The sequence below is a fragment of the Monodon monoceros genome, unplaced genomic scaffold (genome assembly GCF_005190385.1).
Source record: "Monodon monoceros isolate NGI ecotype Baffin Bay Population unplaced genomic scaffold, NGI_Narwhal_1 Super_Scaffold_6, whole genome shotgun sequence".
Taxonomy (NCBI): Eukaryota; Metazoa; Chordata; class Mammalia; order Artiodactyla; family Monodontidae; genus Monodon; species Monodon monoceros.
In genome coordinates this window covers 13731499-13752373 of record NW_021703783.1, presented here as the reverse complement: position 1 = coordinate 13752373, position 20875 = coordinate 13731499, and the positions used below count along the sequence as shown (strand labels likewise).

The 20875-nt window shown below is 33.9% G+C and overlaps 1 pseudogene; it reads right to left on the bottom strand.

Moving 5' to 3' along the window:
* Positions 1-1416, bottom strand: part of LOC114885452 — a 30682-nt pseudogene extending 29266 nt beyond the window's left edge.
* Between the last annotated feature and the right edge of the window lie 19459 nt (positions 1417-20875).

The following is a 20875-nucleotide window of genomic DNA, read 5'->3' as shown; positions in this document are numbered from 1 at the left end:
ACTTATAAAAACTCAGAATTAAATAGTAACTTTATTTGCTTAAATCCTATTAACCAAATTTTAAAATAAGCACTTTCTTTTGCAAATACTAATTATGTTGACTCTTTACAGATTACATTCATACTTATTGTCTTTATTGCTCCTTAATATATCAGTTCTTTGTGTATAATCTTCCCTAACCATAGAGCCACAGAGAGTTATTTCTGGAACAGATGATCTCCAGATTATGGTACAAAAGGTGATTTAGCATTTTGTTTTGGTTTAACGGAGTGTCTGTTCAATAAGAGGGTAGGTTGCATTTTGCCACAATTCATCTGGATATGATGCAAAATATCTACAAAGCTTTTAAAGTGCATAAATAAATAAATCAATAAATAAATAGTGATGGAACATCCTAGTTTCAAGCAGATATGTAAGATTTGACATATTGTCTTGCATCTGACAGATACCACTTTGAAAATTGTTATTTTAAATTCCAAACCTTAATGTCATGGTAGCTTTTTGCACCCAATTTGCTTCCTGTTGGTTATTAATTGTGACTGTAACTCAATAGAACACATCCTTTTAAAGAGAGGAATTTTTGAGGAGGAGCAAAATCCTAGTTTTTTGAAAAATATGAGGGTTGTTGATGGAAAAATGAATAAGGATATCTACAAGGTAAAATATTCTTTCAGAAGAGAAATTTTTACTGATATAACTTGTTTCACTGAAAAAATTCAGTCACATGACAATAGGTAGAGCTGTTTAACTTTTTACATATTGCCTCTATGAAATAAAAGCTAATTATAAGTTAGAATACTCTAGATATCTTATAAAGCATAGACCTTATCATATAGTTACCAACACATATTTTATCATCTCATAGTTTTTATTTTATTTTTTAATTGCACATAAAAAATTAAATTACCATGGCCCTAGCAAAATCATCTGCCCTTGCATAGACTGCTCTTGGATGGAGTTGCTTGTGGATCCACAGAGGGATCTATTAAGTAGTAGCATTTGACAGTTTACCTTTTTGGGTAAAATTTAACCTCACTGAGTGAACACTTGGTTATGCTGTCTCCTCTGCCTGCTTCTTGCCTTGTCATTCTTCCAGCTTCTGTGGTTGGCAGCAGCTTTTCAACTACATATATGTGAGTTCTATTCACAGATGGTCATCTCTTCTTGACAATTTTCTCAGCTGTGGTTCCCTGCCCCAGTAGGGAGTCCTTAACCTTGCTCCTATCTGTGCTTTAGTCTGATTACCTGTTGTATCCTCAGCCTGTTTATCTTGTTCTCAACCTTTAGTCTCAATAAAATACATTGTTTACCGGATTCCAGCTCTGATTTGCTGGCTCTGACAGCTGACTCACTGGGCAGCTGATACCCAGACATTACTGCAGAACTTTGCAGCCCGCCTTCCCTCACCCCATACATGTTCGGTCCAGACAGGCTCCTGATTATCCTATGCTTCTCTCTAGCTTCCCACTTCAAAGAGCTAACATCAAAGTTGTCTGGTGTTTGTGTCCAAGAAACTCTACCAGAGTTACCTTACAATTACTTCCACACACATTTCATGCTTTATCTATTTTTTGCGGTTCCATCATCAGAGAACACATCCGATAGTTTTCCCCATCTCTGTGGCTTCATTGTTTTGCATTTATTCTTCTGCATAACATTTACTGTCTAGTTGTTTTCTCCTTGTTTTTCTCCACCCTTCTCAATTGATGGTTATTTTGCTTCCTAAATACTTCCGGAAATTATTTCTCCTCTACAGCCCTATTTACTATTCCCGCCATTCGGGTCCTTACCATTTCTCATTTGGATTGTTTCAGAGGCTCCTTACTAGTGTTCCTGGCCTCAGCTTTACTCCTTTGAATGCCATCTTCCAACCAGGTGCCAGATTAATCTTTCTAAAGGGTTTACCTGACCTTATTAATATTTTTAAACATCTTTCAAAGGCTTCTTACTATTTGCAGGAAAAAAAATAGGAGATACTCTTAAGTTACAGTGACCTTACAATTTATTGTTCAAATTAGCACATGTGAGTAAAAGGGAATATTATTTCTAGTTGTGTCAGTGCAAACAAAATCTGGTCCAATGGAAGTATATGGCTGCTCAGGTTAAGATGCTTTCTATAGTCTGTTATCTGACTTCTGCTCCAGTCTCAACTTTTCTGATCCCAATCTCAAAATTTGCATCCAGGTTCTATATCTGCCTCTCTTATTCCACATCTCAAAGTCTTTTCATGCTGTCTCATCTGTCTGGTCTACCGCCCATCACCCATCCTTTACCTGGTTAATGCCTACTTGTTCTTTGCTACTCAGTTTAGGGGCCACCTCCTCTAGGAAGCTTTCCTTGACTCCCTCAGGGTATGGTCTCAAATAATATATATATATATATCTGCCAGAGCACTTATTATATTGCTGTCTAATATTTTTTGCCCATTTATTGTGCTAAACTTTAAAGAAACTTAAGGAAAGATAATTTTTTTACAAAGATACTTTTATTTTTTATTTTATTTATTTATTTATTTTTGCGGTACGCGGGCAATTTTGCGGTACGTGGCTACAATGTTGTGGCCTTTCCTGTTGTGGAGCACAGGCTCCGGACACGCAGGCTCAGCGGCCATGGCATACGGGACTAGCCGCTCCGCGGCATGTGGGATCTTCCCGGACCAGGGCACGAACCCGTGTACCCTGCATCGGCAGGCGGACTGTCAACCACTGCGCCACCAGGGAAGCCCTATTTTTTATTTCTGTAAACTTAGATAAAAATTAGTAGTAATAACAGAGGTAGTAGTAGTAGTAGTAGTATTTATGGATATATATGTAGTACTTATTGATATGAAAAAATACCATACTTGAAGTCAGAAAACTTACAGCCTTTTGGAGAGACAGATAGATAATAAAGCAGTATATATTAATAGAGAGAATATTCTAAAGAAATCAGGGAAGGCTTAAGAAAATAAGTGGAATCTGGACCTTACCTTTAGGTTGAGCAGGAATTTGGTAGGTGGAATAAGTAGAGGAAGGCATCAATCCATGCGTCCTTTACTCAAAGGATGACGAGGAACTTCACTTGACCAAATCATCAAAATCAATCGTGGTCATCAATGAGGTTAAACTCTTCAGGTTTTATTCTATGCCAATTTTCTGAAAATTAATGAATAATAATGCCCTCTCCTCCCCCAAGAGCAATTTGCTTAAAAACAAACAAACAAACAAAAAAACAATTTGTCAAATATTTCAATGGGAGGAAAGATTGAGTCACAAAAAACTTGTCGGAACTTGGGAATATTATATGTACTACATTTCCTGTCTTAAGAGTTAGGAAAAAGAGAGGAGTTGCAGGGAATGGATACCATTTTTTCTTGTATGTCTTTTTATATCCATCATGTGCACAGAGAAACACATACACACTTAGATTCCTGCATAATAAAATCAAACTTGGCTTGTCAATATACCAGATGGAAGTTTGGTCTGCACATGATTATTCACATGTCTAAGACAACTTAAAATTGCATTGTGCATATAGAATATTGAGCATATTATGTGTTTAGATATCTGATACATGGAACGTGTTTTTGTTTTTCTCTGTTGTGATGTTTTTTGAATCAGTACAAATTATACACCACTGGCACTTTAAAACAACTATCCTAATTGCTATGTCTTTTAAAATTGTAGGATTTATATACTATAAATAAATAGAGAACACGAAGTTTTATCAATTTGGTAGAAATTTGCAGAATCACGCAATAGGAAAGACACAGACTAGATTTAAAATGTGTTAAAAGAAAGAAATTCATCACCTTTTATAAAACCTTGACATTTGTGACATGTGCAACTCTTGAAATAGAAAAATAGAAAGAATAGACACAAAAGTATCTATCCAAAAATACTGCACTGGACTTTTAACATGAATTGGCACAAGCATGACATTTTATAAATATTTTTAAAAGTCTGTAAAAATATTTTTGAGGCATAAATTGTTTGGTTATCTGGCTTTTGTGAATTGAGTCTGCATCCAGATAATATGTATTTATTTCTACTTTTTATTACAGCAAAAACGATAGTTTGTGCATAGTAGATGATCACAGAAGTTTTTAAAAATTTTGTTTAGTCAATTACCTTATTAATTACATGAAAACAAAATATTTGCCTATTTCAAATATTATGCCAGCTCTTCTGCTAGTTTCTGGAAGAACAAATATGCAGGACTCCTGGTTAATATATTGAGGGAGCAAATAATATTGTAGAAATTTAGGATATTTTTCTAAGACAAACTAAACCAATTAATACAATGGCTTCAATAAAAATGTAGAGAGTCATCTATTTGTTTATACTATTACCAAGTAACTGGTTGCTACCATATTTGTAAGGTCATTAGCTTGTGTATGTATTGTGTAAGCATATTATGTTTTAAAGATCTGGTCTTACATCATTTGTAGATTTCAGTTGTAGTATCTTTCAGATTTTTGATGGATGTTAATAAAAAAAAAATCGGTAAAAGATTTGACCAGATATTTCACCAAATAACATATATGGATGACAATAAGCACATGAAAAGATGCTGAGAATCATTAGTCATTAAGAGAGTGCAAATGAAAGCCACAATGAGATATCATTTCACACCTAATACAATGTCAAAAATTAAAAATAATTACTATATCAAGAGTTTTCAAAAATGTAGAGAAACTGGAACTCTTATACATGGTTGATGGAATGTAAAATTGTACAACCACTTTGGAAAACAATTTGATAGTTTGTTACAACTTTAAACATACATGTACCCTAAGATGTGGCCTTTTCACTACTAGGTATTTACCTTGAAAAATAAAAATGTATGTATAAAGAAATACTTGTACACAAATATTCATAGAAGCTTTATTTCTAACTGAAAACCACTCAAATATTTATCAGCAGTGAATGAATTTTTTAAAATGTGGTAAACCCACATAATGGACAATTATCTAGCAATAAAAAAACCAGCTATTTATATTCAAAATCAGACACATAGATCAACGGAACAAAATAGAGAGCTCAGAAATGAACCCACATTTATATGGGCAATTAATCTACAGCAAAGGAGGCAAAAATAAATTGATACAACGGGGAAAAGACAACTTCTTCAATACATGGTGTTGGGAAAACTGAAAAGCTACAGGAAAAAAAAAAACAACAACAAGTGGACTACTCACTCGTGCCATGAACAAAAATAAATTCAAAATGGATTAAAGACTAAAATGTAAGACCTGAAACCATAAAACCTCCAGAAGAAAACATAGGCAGTATACCCTTTGACATTGGTCTTAGTATATTTTTTTGGATATGTCTCTTCAGGCAAGGGGAACAAAAGCAAAAATAAACAAATGGGACTACATCAAACTAAAAAGCTTTTGCACGGTGAAGGAAACTATCAATAAAATGAAAAAGCAACCTACTTAATGAGAGAAGGTATTTGTAAACGATATATCCAATTCGGGTTTAATACCCAAAATATATAAAGAACTCATACAACTCATCATCAAAAACCCAAACAACCAATTAAAAAATGAGCAAAGGACCTGAATAGATACATTTTTCCAAAGAATATATACAGATGGCCAACAGGCACATGAAAAGATGCTCAACATCACTAATCATCGGGGAAAACATATCAAAACCACAGTGAGATATCATCTCATGCCTGTCAGAATGGCTATTATCAAAAAGACAACAAATAAGAAGCATTGGTGAGTATGTGAAGAAAAGGGAACACTCATGCACTCTTAGTGGCAATGTAAATTGGTGCAGCCACTATGGAAAACAGCATAGAGATTTCTCAAAAAATTAAAAATAGAACTACCATGTGATCCAGCAATTCTACTCCTGGGTATTTATTCAAAGAAAATGAAAAAACCAATTCAAAAAGATATATGCATTCCTGTGTTCACTGCAGCATTATTTACAATAGCCAAGATATGGAAGCAACCTAAGTGTCCACTGATAGACGAATGGATAAAGAAGATGTGGCATATATACATTGGAATATTCCTCAGCCATAAAAAAGAATGAAATTTTGCCATTTGTGACAACATGGATGAACTTGGAGGGCATTATGCTAAGTGAAATAAGTCAGACAGAGAGAGACAAATATTTTATGATTTCACTTGTATGTGGAATCTGAAAAACAAAACAAACAAAACAGAAACAGATTCATAGATACAGAGAATAGACAGGTGGTTGCCAGAGGGAAGTGGGGTTGGAGGAGGAAAGAAATAGGTGAGAGATATTAAGAGGTACAAGCTTGTAGCTGCAAAATAAATGAGTCATGGATATGAAAAGTAGTGTGGGGAATATAGTCAATAACTATGTAGTATCTTAGTATGGTGACAGACCTTAACTAGACTTACTGTGGTGATCATTTTGAAATGTATAACTATGTCAAGTCACTATGCTGCGTAACAGGAACTAACATAGTGTTGTAGGTCAATTATACTTCAAAAATGAACAAACAAACTCATAGAAAAAGAGATCAGATTTGTGGTTACTAGAAGTGGTGGAAGCATGGGATGCAGAGGTGGGGAATTGGATGAAGACAGTCGGAAAAACTTCAAAAAACAAACAAAAATTTACTATTTAAATATACTACATAGGTAAGTAGCAAAATAATTATGCTGAGTAAAATAAGTCATGAAAAAGAGTATGTGTTGCATAATTCCACTTATGCAAAATTCGAGAAAATGAAAACTAGACTATGGTGACAGAAGGCTTATCTGTGGTTGCTTGGGAACGGAGGGGTGGGGTTAGGAAGCAGTGGGAAGGGAGAATTTTAACGGGGCAACCTGGAGGATGATAGAAGTTTCATTATCTTGGCAGTGGTAATTGTTTCAAGGGGGTATACATATGTCAAAACTTATCAAAATATACACCTTAAATATGTGCAGTTTATTTTATGTTACTTGCAGAGGGATATGGGTCAAAGGGATTGAAGGAAAACAGCAGCCTGCCAGAGACTGGGTAATCCATGAGCTATGGTGCAAATGACCTTTCTCCCTTTTGTTGCCCTTTCACATCTGACTACAAATAGAAGAGGGTGTTGGTGTATTAGTGGGAAGACAACACATTTGGGGATACAGAAGAACTCCTACTGCAAATATTAAGGCATCTGCAGACATCCTTCATTTGCAAAAGTGAAAGCCTGGTTCACAGTGAAGAAACTTCACATGACTTGCCTCATCTTTTGCTAACATTGCTTGCCTTCAAAAGACTCAGAAGTCCACTGTTTAAGTAAAAAGAATGCCCGGAATTTTGTAGTAGTTGCCTGTGGTCAATTTTATTTCTTATAAACAATCATTAGATAAACAAATACATATTACAGGTACAGATTTATGATTACTTAGGCAATCTGCACAAAGATAATTATTTTGTCTGATTCACCAGAATAAAAGAATAAATTCTGTTCTGTTTGCACAATAGAATTTTGCTTTGCGTAGAGGTCACTTAATTTTAACCTTTATAATCTGACAGGATGGGTTGTTAAAACAAAGAACAATGAGGGAATTCCCTGGCAGTGCAGTGGTTAGGACTCTGCGCTTTCACTGCTGAGGGCCCCGGTTAGACCCCTGGTCAGGAAACCAAGATCCCCACTAGCCGTGTGGCATAGCCAAAAAAAAGAAAAAAAACAATGAAAACATGTTACCCAAAAGTAGCTTTTAGGTCTATAGATTGCCTTAAGCTAGGTTAATGAGTTCAAATGATGTAAACATGTATTACTTGATATAAAGTTTTAGAATTTTCTCAAAGCACAGTTGTATACACTTATATACAACCTGATTGGCACATAAGGTAACACAATCTCTTCCAATCTTATGTAATTACAAACTATGGACAACCTCCTTTTCAAAAAAATCTGTTTTCCAGATTTATGCTTAAACCTTTTACTTATTTAATCAGTGATGTTGAATATCCAAATACGTAGTTTTTACTATATGGTCTTTGTTCACTGTAGTCTCAAACTTCTTATCTGGATACTTTGGGTAACTAATACACAGAGCCCAAGGATAGTTAAAGCATAAGTCTGAGATTTGTAAATCTAACTTCTATCCTTTTCCTGTCACAACTGACGGTAACCTTGAAGAAATCACTTAATCTCTTTTTGTGCCTCCATCATTTCATTATAAAACTTGGATAATGATACTTATCTCACTGGATAAGAAGGAGATGTTAATGTTTGTAAAGCCCTGGAGATCTTCAGATAAGGTAAACTAGCACAGATTTGCTAACATAAATAAATCACTATTGTTATATTCCTTCCTCTAACAATTTCAAGATATATCTATATCTATAGATATATAGATATATAAAACATATAAATGTATATATAAGTGGATCATTACAAGTACTTCATCTATGTTACTTTATTTAAATTAGTCACTGGTAAGTGTACTAGATGTAGAAGGATTTTGGTGTAATACATATCAGTTGCTCCATTAAAATTAATAAACTTCCTTTTTACCTGCCATTCTTTACAGATGAGATTCTCATATACAATAAATACACTTTTATAGAATACACCTTAGCACCTGCCTTACATAGATCTAGGGAATCACAACTCTGAATTGTTTTTTAGTTCTTAATTTCTAGTATCTACAAATTAATGAAATATTAATTATTGAAATAAATAAGCATCTAGAACCTTTGTACTATATGTTTTATATTTTCTCAAAATATCCATTAATTTTACTCAGGTGACTTCATCTATTTCAAAAAGGAGGAGAGCAGACTGTTAGGAAAAGAACTTTAGGAGATGCAGTGATAAACTGGACAAAGTTCCCTACTCAAGGATCCTATACTTTAATAAAATACATAACTACCTCCAATACAGACCCTGAGAAGATGTGATGATCTACTATAAACTAAATATGAGGAAAGCATAGGACTGACTCATTCTGGCTGGTGTATCTGAGAATGCTTTATGACAAAGAATGAATTTAACATGGGCTTAGAAGTATAGGTGCTTAGGATCATTGGGAGGAGAAAAGGGCAGGAGGTCCAAAGAAGCAATTCTTTGCAGATATGACACTTCGAAGTATGGTGTCAATGGGGATGACTGGGTTCAAGAACAGCAGAAGCCAGGTAGCAGCACATAATTGTCAGACCTAAGGTGGATGCAATTACTGCAATGAGCAACAAGACTGGAACGGCCAGCAGGGGGCATTGATACACAGAATATACGATAAGGGGGAATAAACCATTAAGTTATTAGACCTAAGAAAGATGAGCAGCCAGTGAGGTCATTATTTGACTAAACATCAAAAACAATAAACAGCTGGCGAGCAGAAGTCTGATGTTAGTCACCACAGTGGAAAATCAATCCAGTTTCCTTACTTGCAATAGGTCTTCCAAGGGCTATTAGATATAAATCAGGAACTTAAGCAATACCAAGGAAGCTAAAACACCACGATGGCCCTCCATTAGAGAGGAAGAACACACAGGTCAGGTGATAAATGCATTCCTGCCCTAAGTTTGCCTCACAGTGGACCCAATGGATAAGAGCACCAACCAGTGGCCGTTTTTCCAGTCATGGGTACATAATAAGGATAAAAACATTTAGCAGCTGATAAAACTTTCACACTGGCTTCCTGTGGAGTAAGAACCAAGACTTTACTGTAGGGAAGCTGAAGAGGATGCCTTTGAAACTGTATATACATCCTTGACTCAGAAAATCAGAAGCAATACAATTATCTCAAGTTGAATGGCAGGAATTAGTGCTATTTTCAAAGACTTAAAGGATCTAGGAGTGGTAGTCTTACCATATCACAGTTCAATTCATCAGAATACCCTCTGGGGCTTCCCTGGTGGCGCAGTGGTTGAGAGTCCACCTGCCGATGCAGGGGTCATGGGTTCGTGCCCCGGTCTGGGAAGATCCCACATGCCGCGGAGCGGCTGCGTCTGTGAGCCATGGCCGCTGAGCCTGCGCGCCCGGAGCCTGTGCTCCGCAATGGGAGAGGCCACGGCAGTGAGAGGCCCGTGTACCGCAAAACAAAAAACAAAAAACAAACAAACAAAAAACAAAAACCCTCTGGATTAGCAAATGGTAGACGACTCTGTTAAGGTAACCAAATAATAGTCCCCATCACAGCTGATATGCTGAAGATGGATTTGGTACAAGAACAAATCAACAAAGCCTCTGGCACTCATATGCAGGTATTGATCTGGTGAATGCGTTCTTTTTGTCCTTATGGAGAAAGGGGAACAGAACAATTTGTGTTCCTTTGGAATGGACAGCAATACATCTTCATTGTTTTATGCTATAGCGTGAATTATTTTCTTGCTCTTCGTCACAATATAGTCCAAAGAAAACTTGATCATCTGGATATTCTATGAAATCTCAAATTGTTCTCTTATATTGATGAGACATTTTAATTATATTTGGGAAGCAGGGGATGGAAAGAACTATGACAAAGTAGGAGACATGAGCATAAGAGGATACAAAATTCATCCTATAGAGATACAGTGGACTACTTTATTAGGGAATATTGTAGATGTACAATGATCTAATATATCCCATCCAAGATAAAGAACAAGTCATTGCTCTTTGTAACTCCTACCTCTCAGAAAGATGCACAGTGCTTGGTGAGCCTTTTAGGATATTGTAGACATTAGTAACATACTTAGTGACTCAAAAGACCACTGGTGTAGAGTAGGCTACAGAGCAAGAGAAAGCTCTGCACAGATTCAAGCTTTAGAACAAATGATATGTGATAAAATGAGAATACTAGATGTCATTTCTGGCAAGTCCCAAGGAAAAGGCTAAGAATGTAGCAGCAGAGAACCGTAGGTTGCTGGTCCAAGACCTTGTCCTCTGCAGCACAGGACCGTTTATCTTTCACAATGCAGCTTTGACATGCAACTGGGCGCTTACAGAGAGACATATACGTGCATCTATCAAAAGAGACAGACATGTGGAGCCTCAAGAGTCTTTGAAAGAGCTAAGTAATGCTTTTTAGTAAACAGTGGCTTAGGACAGCTGGAGTTCAGAGAGGTCTGGCTCAAAATTTTAAATCTGGGAATCATGAATGAATGTATGTTTAGTATATGAAGTTCTGTGTGAAGTTAGGTGGGTGAGATTGACTATAGAGGAAGTATAGAGTAGAAGAGAAGGTGACCTTGGAGATGATCTATTAATGTTTTCTCCAATCACAGACTTTCCAATCACCTTCAGTAACCTAATACATAGTAACCTGTATCAGGTTACTGAGTCTCAATGTGTTTTTCAAGTTTATTTGATGTAATTTTTGCTGCTGTGGATGATGACGACAAAGGCAAGTATTATGATAATCATAAAACAAACAGCAGCTAACATATATGGCATGTTTACTGTTTATAAAAGATGAGCAAGATATTTATATGTATGAGCTAAGTATTTTCATTCTATTCCCATTTCACAAATAGAGAAACAAAATCACAATGAGGTTAAGTGTTTTTCCATGATCACATATTAGAAAGTGCTCAAGTGCAGATGCAAATCCAAGCACTCACCCCCAGAAACTTTGTCATTAATCACTCTACTGTTCTAAGAGAATATACACTCTTTTTAGATATACATTAATCATTTACTAGGTAAGACAATATTCTAGGTCATAAGAAAAGTCTTCCACCCAAGTACTAACCAGGCCTGACCCTGCTTATTTTCCGAGATCAGATGAGATCGGGCGCGTTCAGGGTGGTATGGCCATAGACAACTTCTTATACTTTAGTTTCCTCTTCATTGGAATGAGTATAGGAAAAGTAATAATATTAGCTAACGTTCATTGAAATCTTGCTGTGTGTCATGTCCTGTTTGAAAAAATATATACATATGTAATTCTTACAACAACTGTAGGAAGAAACTACAATTATTTTCTTCATCTGAAAATCCTATTTGGCAAATGAGGAAACTGAGACAGAGCACGGTTATGTAAATTTCTCATGAACATTCATTTAGTAAGTGTAGTTGGGATTCATAATCTGATAGTCTAACTCCAGAGTCTGTATTTTAATAATGAAGAAAAAAACTAAACTTTGTTTTGATAAAAGTTACTAAAATTGGGGAATTATTTTTTTTAATTTTTTTGGGAATTATTTTAATGCATCGTAGCCTACCAAAATCTGCTTAATACTTTGGTCCTTCTCTAACATTTCCTATCTTAGTAAATAATATTACCATACTTCTAACTGTGTAATCCCAAGATCTGGAAATCATTTTTGTCACCTTCTGCTCCCTCTTTCTCCATAACTATCCCACCACCATATCCTATTAATTTTAACTAATTTAGAACCATGTTCTCTGCTTCTACATGGACATTCATTTAGACAAAATTACCACCATCTCCTACCTATACTACTGCAATCTATTCTTAACAGTTCATCTTATGTGTACTATTTTTCCCTCTTCTAATCCCTGCCTTAGTTCCCAAAGTCAGAGTGATCTTTTAAAAATGCAAATATCATCATGGCAGATGTTATCTGACAGTAGTGTTCTGGTCCTTTACCATTAATTAGGAGAGAGAATATACACATATATCATAGAACAACGTGAATGCAAATGTTGATGTTGCTAGAAGAAAGGAGAAATTCTGAAGGTAAGCTTGGTTGTGAGGAAGAATATTGAAATATATTTAAACTGAGTTTTACTTCCTAATTTGCCACCAACTAGCTATGTGATCCTGGACAAATCACTAAATCCCTCCAGTTTGCTCATCTCTAAAGTGTGGGCTTAAATGAGATAATTTCTTAAATACAATATTACTCTGAAATCATCTGATTATATTTTAAAATAGAGAATAATGAAACTTTGCTTCTATAACAAAGCAAAGGATTGTAACTGTATTTTACACAAATGAACTAATCATTTGATTTATGGAGATAAGCAAACCTCACATGCTTATGGGGATAGACATACTGTCTGAATGGCAGTTTTGTTAGATGTTGGAAAGCCAAATGAATAGGCTCAAAACCAGAATAAGAAGATCTTTTCAGGACTTCCCTGGCTGTCCAGTGGTTAAGACTCTGCACTTCCACTGCAGGGGACATAAGTTCAGTCCCTCGTCAGGGAACTAAGATCCTGCATGCCGTGAGGCAAGGCCAAAAAAATTTAAAAATACAAAAAAACCCCCCAGCTTTTCAACTTAAATAAGACCAGAATTCAAAAAGTAGCTTAATTAAAAAAAAAAAATTCCTTGAGAGATCACCACTCTCCTTTTATCCAAATTTTGTTCCTTGCTGACATTTACAAGGGTAAAGGTTCTTTTTTTTTCTTTCTTTCTCTCCTTCAAATAAATGGTGGTGACAACAACAAATATGGGTATTTTTATATGTGATTTAGAGGATGGTAGTCAATTGGATATTTGCTCCTGACCCTGTCTCCAATAAAATTAAATCGATGTCATTGACAAGTAGTAGTATTTGATGGATGTGTTTATCAAAATGGTGAGGAATTACTGTGGTTGGCTCCTGGGAATGTAAGTAGAAGAGATGGGACAAAACTGAGCCACTGAAATTGCAGCCTGGACATCAGGACAATTGCCCTAACAGTGCTTTGAACTCTTTGGGGAAATTGCAAAAGATCTATTTTTTTTTCAGTACATTCAAAACTTATATCTGGCAACTGAAGTCTGAAGTTCAGACTTCTGAATTTCCCCTCATATTTTCTGCTTCTCTATTGGAAGAGAGTTATAATTCTGAAACTAATTTTCTACAAAAAACCTTGTTTTTGGCTTTGATGCTTTTAGAGCTATATTTACTGTCAATTTTTTTTTGCTTGCTTACTTCTTTATGTAATTTTCCTTGACTCCATTTACTCAATTACTTATTTACTTATTCCATTCTTCAAAAAGTATGGAGAAAATATCTTCACTAGATACATTTCTATAATGTCTTAATTTGACTGTTATAACTTAGTCTATTACTGGTCTTTTTTATTTTTACATATTACTAACAGTCACTACAACCCATGTCCAAGCTATTATTATGCTCTTAATCATAATATACACCATAATGCTCCCAACCCCAAAACAAAGATGTCCACATCCTAATCCCAGGAACCTGTGAGTATTTTACCTTATATGGCAAACGAATTTTGTAGATATGATTAAGGCTAAAGACCTCGAGTCTTGATATGGGGAGATTGTTCTGGATTATCTCATTTGCCCAATCTAATCACAGAAATCTTTAAAAGCAGAAAAACTTTCTTGGCTAGGGACAGAGAGAGACAGGTCAGAGAGATGAGATATTGCTGGCTTTGAAGATGGATGAAGGGGACCATAAGCGACAGAATGCACGCAGCCTCTAGAGGCTGGAACAGACAAGGTAACAGATTCTCCCCTAAAGTTTACAGAAAGGAATGCAGCCTTGCCTTGATTTTAGCCCAGTGACACTCAGGTCAGACTTCTACCCTACAGAGCTGCAAGATGATAAATTTTTAATGTTTTAAGCTACTAAGTTTGTGGTAATTTGTTATGGCAGCAATTAGAATCTAATAGAATATTAGTTCCTCATTGAACCATTTTATCCTTTTGATATGCTATCTATGAAGACATCCCAAAATTTTTCCATTCATTTTTCATTCACTTTTTTCCTATATATATATTATATATATATTATATTCCTATACATAGGAGTATATATATGATATATAAATAATATATGTACATATTTTTTAGTGGCTACATATATCTAGCATTGTGTTAGGTATAGGAACTGTGAAAACAAATAAGATATGTTAAAAAGCTTACAGTCAAGTATGCTATTAATAATAAAGCTCACAGTCAAGGATGTGATTAATAATAAAGCAATTTATATACACACACACACACACACATACATATAAAGCAGTTGCTACTATCAGAATTCAGAAGAAGTAATTGATTTTACACAAGGGTGAAGTGATAGAAGTGATATAAAAGGAAGCTTCGAAGAAGTGAAATTTAAAGGCTGAGTAGTTTCCACCAGATAGAAAAGTGAGAAGATATGATTTAAATCTAAGTAGAACTAGATGATATATGCAAGAGATGTATACAGCTGGGTATAATTGCTAAAATAAAATTTGTTGCTTAGCTTTTTTATTTCTATTAGAATGCAACTTGCTTATTAGAATGCATACTAGTATGAGAAAAGTTTTGTTTACTACTGCATCCCCAGCACCTAGAACAGTGCTAGCACATTGTTGGCATACAAACAAGGTTGAAAACCCTATGTTGTATGAGCGAATGTCTTTCTTCTTTAAAGTGATTTAAAGAAATTTATTTAAATACAGAAATATTTTATATGTAGCTTAACAGATTTGAAAAATACACTTAGATTTGCATTCCACAGTAACTTGAGGATACTACAGAGTCCAATGTGACAAACTTTGCTAATACCTGGTACATAGGAAATAAAACTTGAAAAATTTGAAAACTTATATACCAGTAGATATGAGAGTAAAGACATTTCATGGTCCCTACTGTCATGTCTTAGTATATGCCAACTTTATTTCAATTTTTTACATATTGATTTCATCTTTAAATAATGTCTATTTTCAACAGTACAAACAATACAGAATGAAATTTTTTTCCAAAACTGTGGTATCTATCACCAAGTTTAATACACTTAAAAATTTTCAAAGCATCTGATTTTAGATGATCTAAAATGTGAAGATACAATCTGCAACCACTCCAACTTTATTATAAGTAGGAACAGATGTTCAGCAATATAAATTAATGAACTCTACTTTTTATTACATTGATTAAGTATTTTAAATCTTTTAATAGATAATTAATTTTAAAATATTCTTTAATTTTAGTTTATTGTAAAAATGTGTATTTGTCTAAATTTATCCTTTGCATTGAATATTTTAAAATATTTTTCTAAGCTTATTTCTTTATTTAAATAAAAGAAAAAATTCAAGCATCATTTCATGTTCAAAGAGTTTATTTCTTATAGCTCGTATGATATTTCAGCTTTTGTTCACAACTGAACACTTATATCAGGGACAGAAACCAAACCATCCAAAGGCAATTTTTCTAAAATTTCCATTTCAGTTGGAGAACAAAAATGTCAACGGATATGATTTGAGGAAATCAGCAATACTCTGCTTTTAAACACTAGAATCTGTGTAAGGGGATACGGATCTTCTCACTTAAGGTGGTTTTCGTTGAAGTTACTAGCTCAAGGTGTAGCTGGAGTTATTAAGGTGATTTGGATACACTGAGTTGATGGGGCATTTTATTTTGGTATGTAGAATAATAAATTTTATGAAGAGGAGAAAAAGCTCAGTCTTCTAATCAGGGGGCAGATTATTACTTGCTTATGAATGAATTATAAAAAGAAAGAAAGAAGTATAAAGATATTTGTATTCTCAAAAAAATAAAACAGCCCTCTTTTCTTTTCTATAGAAACAGAAGGCCTGAGTGCAAGATGGTTATAAGATATATTTAGTCTTTTTTTTTTTTTTGGTAGCATCAATAACGACTAAAGCTGAGACTGAGGTGTATGGTTGGTCTAAATGATAAATAATTGAGTCCTTGATGCCAGAAGCTTGACATTTGAAGACCAACTGCCCAATTGATAAAAAAAAAAAGTTATTAACTACATACTAATATAAAGGAACAAACTTATAAAGGATATTTTTAATCCTGCCTAATTTTATTGTAATGAATCAGTTCTTTTAAAAGTTATTTAAGCCAGAGAAAGACAAATATCATATGATATCGCTTATATGTGGAATCTGAAAAAATGATACAAATGAATTTATTTACAAAACAGAAAGAGACTCACAGACATAGAAAACAAACTTATGGTTACCAAAGAGGAAAGGGTGGTGGGGGGAGAGATAAATTAGGAGGTTGGGATTAACATACACACACTACTATGTATAAAATAGGTAACCAACAAGGGCCTACTGTGTAGCAGAAAGAACTATACTCAGTATTTTGTAATAATCTATAAGGTAAAAGAATCTGAAAAGGAATATATATAAACATGTATATGTGTATATATATATATATATATATAGCTGAATCACTGTGCTGTACACCTGAAACTAACACAATATTGTAAATCAACTGTACTTCAATAAAAATAATTAAATTAAATTAAAAAAAATTATCTAAACATGTAGATTTGCATTTAAGTCCATGTGATTGGAACCTGACCAGAGTGACTTAAACAAGTAACCAATTTGATGGTAATAAGTTCCTGAAATCAGCTGATATTGGGCTTCTAGTGTTGAAAGATCTACGCATATTTCTTACTGGTCTGCTATGTTTTTCTTACAGTTTTTTAAAACTATTTTTCCCAGTGTTACTGAGAAATAATTGACATATATCTCTATTTAATTTTAAGGTGTACAGCATGATGTCTTGGTTGATTGACATGTATTGTGAAATAATTACCACAATAGGTTCAGCTCACATCCATCATCTCCTATAGGTACAATAAAAAGAAAAGAGAGAAGAAAAGGAAAAAGAAAAATCTTGTGATGAGAACTCTTTAAGATTCACTGTTAACTCTTGTATACCGTACAGCAATGTTAACTACGGTCGTCATGTTGTATGTTAGAGCCCTAGTACTTCTTTATCTTATAACTGGAAGTCTGTACCTTTTGACCACTTTCCTCCAATTCTCCCTCCCCGTGATCCGCTAACTTTAATACATGGCTATCATCTTAATGCTTATAGCAAGAGGTTTACCGAAGCTCTGGGCACTATGCCCATGTTTTATATTAAAAAAAAATGGGGGTTTGAGCAAACGGGTAAAACACATGTCTCTTGAATCTCTGAACTTTTTATCAGGATAAAAAGCAGTGAATTTTTATAGTTCTAAGGCTGTCTGGGGAGACAGTGTCTATAATCATGTGTGTTGCTATCCTCTCAAAATTGGGATTCTGCTGGCAAGAAAAAGTAGGTATCAGACAAGCAATTAGCAGCATCTCCTATTTTGTCTTTAAAGTTTTTGATGGTCTAATGTTGCTTATCAAATTATTGTAATTAATAATGTATTTAGCAAAAATAATCAGCATGACCTGAATAAACAGCACGATTAAATCTCTGGAGAAAAAGACTATACATCATAGTTTGGACTATAGTATTATCAGGATGATCTGGTGTCTATAAATCATTATTACAGTTTTATTTTTTAAGGCAATTAAGAATGATCTTAAAAAGAACTCTTCTAGCTCCATCCACCTCACTACAAATAACTCAATTTCGTTTCTTTTTATGGCTGAGTAATATTCCATTGTATATATATGCCACATCTTCTTTATCCATTCATCTGTCGATGGACACTTAGGTTGCTTCCATGTCCTAACTATTGTAAATAGAGCTACAATGCACATTGTGGTACCTGACACTTTTTGAATTTTGGTTTTCTCAGGGTATATGCCCAGTAGTGGGATTGCTGGGTGGATGGACCTCGAGTCTGTCATACAGAGTGAAGTAAGTCAGAAAGAGAAAAACAAATACCGTATGCTAACACATATATATGGAATCTTAAAAAAAAAATGGTAATGAAGAACCTAGGGGCAGGACAGGAATAAAGACACAGACGTGGAGAATAGACTTGAGGACATGGGGAGGGGGATGGGTAAGCTGGGACGAAGTGAGAGAGTGGCATGGACTTATATATACTACCAAATGTAAAATAGCTAGTGGGAAGCAGCTGCATAGCACAGGGAGATCAGTTTGGTGCTTTGTGACCACCTAGAGGGGTGGATAGGGAGGGTGGGAGGGATACGCAAGAGGGCGGAGATGTGGGATATATGTATATGTATAGCTGATTCACTTTGTTATAAATCAGAAACTAACACACCATTGTAAAGCAATTATACTCCAGTAAAGACGTTGAAAAAAACAAACAAACAAAAAGAACTCTTCTAATAATTAAAATGTTTACTGTACCATCCTTTTGGCCAATCAGATACATGAAAGACAATAGCTATGGGTTCTGGGAGGAGAGAGGCAACATTTTCATTAGCATGAATATGATTGCTTGTCTAGAACACTTAAGAGAATCAACTGACACATGCTAATGGAGTAATATAGTGAGATCAAAATTTTTAAATTCAGTAGTTTTTCTATATATCAAAATAATTGGAAAGAAAGTATAAAGGGGAAAGCTGTGTGCAATAAAAATGTAAACTAAGTAGGAAAATAATAAATCACCTTAACAAGAATTAATGAGAAGTTAATGAAGGCATACGCTTCAGTTTATTTAGAGGTATATGAGAAGTCCTGGAAAATGGAGCAAGATACTTTGTTGTTCTTAAAATGGAGGACTAGATGTTTATAAACATGTTGATGCTTCCAGAATTATATCATATATTTCATATAATTTCAAAATACACCATGTATATTGAAAATTTATCTGTTAAGTATGATGTTAAAAGAGCTAGGGTCATTTTGAAAACAGAGAAATGGGTATAGCCATCCAGGATATAATAGTCTTTTATAATGCACTGTATAAAAACATAGCTATAATAAATTGCCATTCACATGGACCTAATACATAACTTATTATGTGATAAGTAAAGCATCAAGAATCAAAGGGTAAATATCTCTTGACTTATGAAAAATTGTATTAAAAACCTAGGATGCCATTATTATGAAAGTGTTAAATTGACTTTAAAATTTTAAACTTTATATCCAGAAATTCATAACCAAAGTTTAGATTTAACATCATAAAATTATGATGTTAAAGCAGTCACAGGGAAAAATTTCCAATATGTTTAAGTTTTTTGAGGCTATAAGGAGAAATCATTGACAAAGCTTTATTAAATGTACCCTTATTATAAAATTATTTCTGAAAAAATATATTTTGTTTATTCTTAAAATATCATACTATTTAATAAATACAACTGTGAATTATTAATTTTTATATTTTTATTCATTTGTTACAGATATCTTTTTGACTGTTTATGTCATACAATTAGTTTAATTGAAATGATAAGGATGAAGGAGATGGGGAATTTGATATTTCACTAAGGCAGTTTGAATTTGAGTGAGGAAGGCATATATGCAAATAACTGTAGCGATTAATAGAGAATTATGTAAGTAATAAAATTAAAATATTTGTGGTGGAGAATGAGTAATCAATAACTAACTTTATTTTCATATTTTTCTCTCTTACCCAGAAGTAGCCATCATTATTTTCAGAGCAGATGCTAATTTCATTTATTTACTAAAACCCCCTGTGTATATAATAGATTTGAGGTTCTGTATTATATACTATAAAATCACTGAATCCAAATAAAAATAAATTCACTCAATTCTGTAATTCCTGAATTAAGAAATTAAAAAATCAAAATAAAATTAGAGAAACATGTGCAGGGCAGAATTGGAACGCCAAATGAAGAATAAAGTTGTGACCTTCACAGCTCAAATATGCATGTAGTTTTAATTAATTTAATCAGGATCAATAGTAAAATGGGATGAAGCAAACAAAAATCGCCTCATTACCCAGTTTTTTTTAAATTTAAAATATGTGGTTGCTGCTGAATTTCTTTTGGTTTTGTTTGGTTTAGAGTCACTTAAATTTCCTGGGCAATTCCTTCCATTTTCAATTTTATAGCCTCAGATTAAAATTAATTACTTGGGTAACTTAATTCTGTCATTTAAAGTGTATCTTTTATAACTCTTTATTAATACTATCATTTAATTAAAATGTTTAATAGAAATTGATTTTCCAAAGTTTGTGTATGTTTGTTTTGGTTTTGGTGGTTTTGACAGTAAGGGCAAAGAAATGCTATTAAGATAGGACATTTCATAATTCTGTCAAATAAAAGCCAATTATATTTATTTAAATCATATATTGTTCAATTTACCATTTATATAATTATGTCTTGTTACACACACACACATAGGGGAAATTAGTTGATTGGGGACTTTAACGAT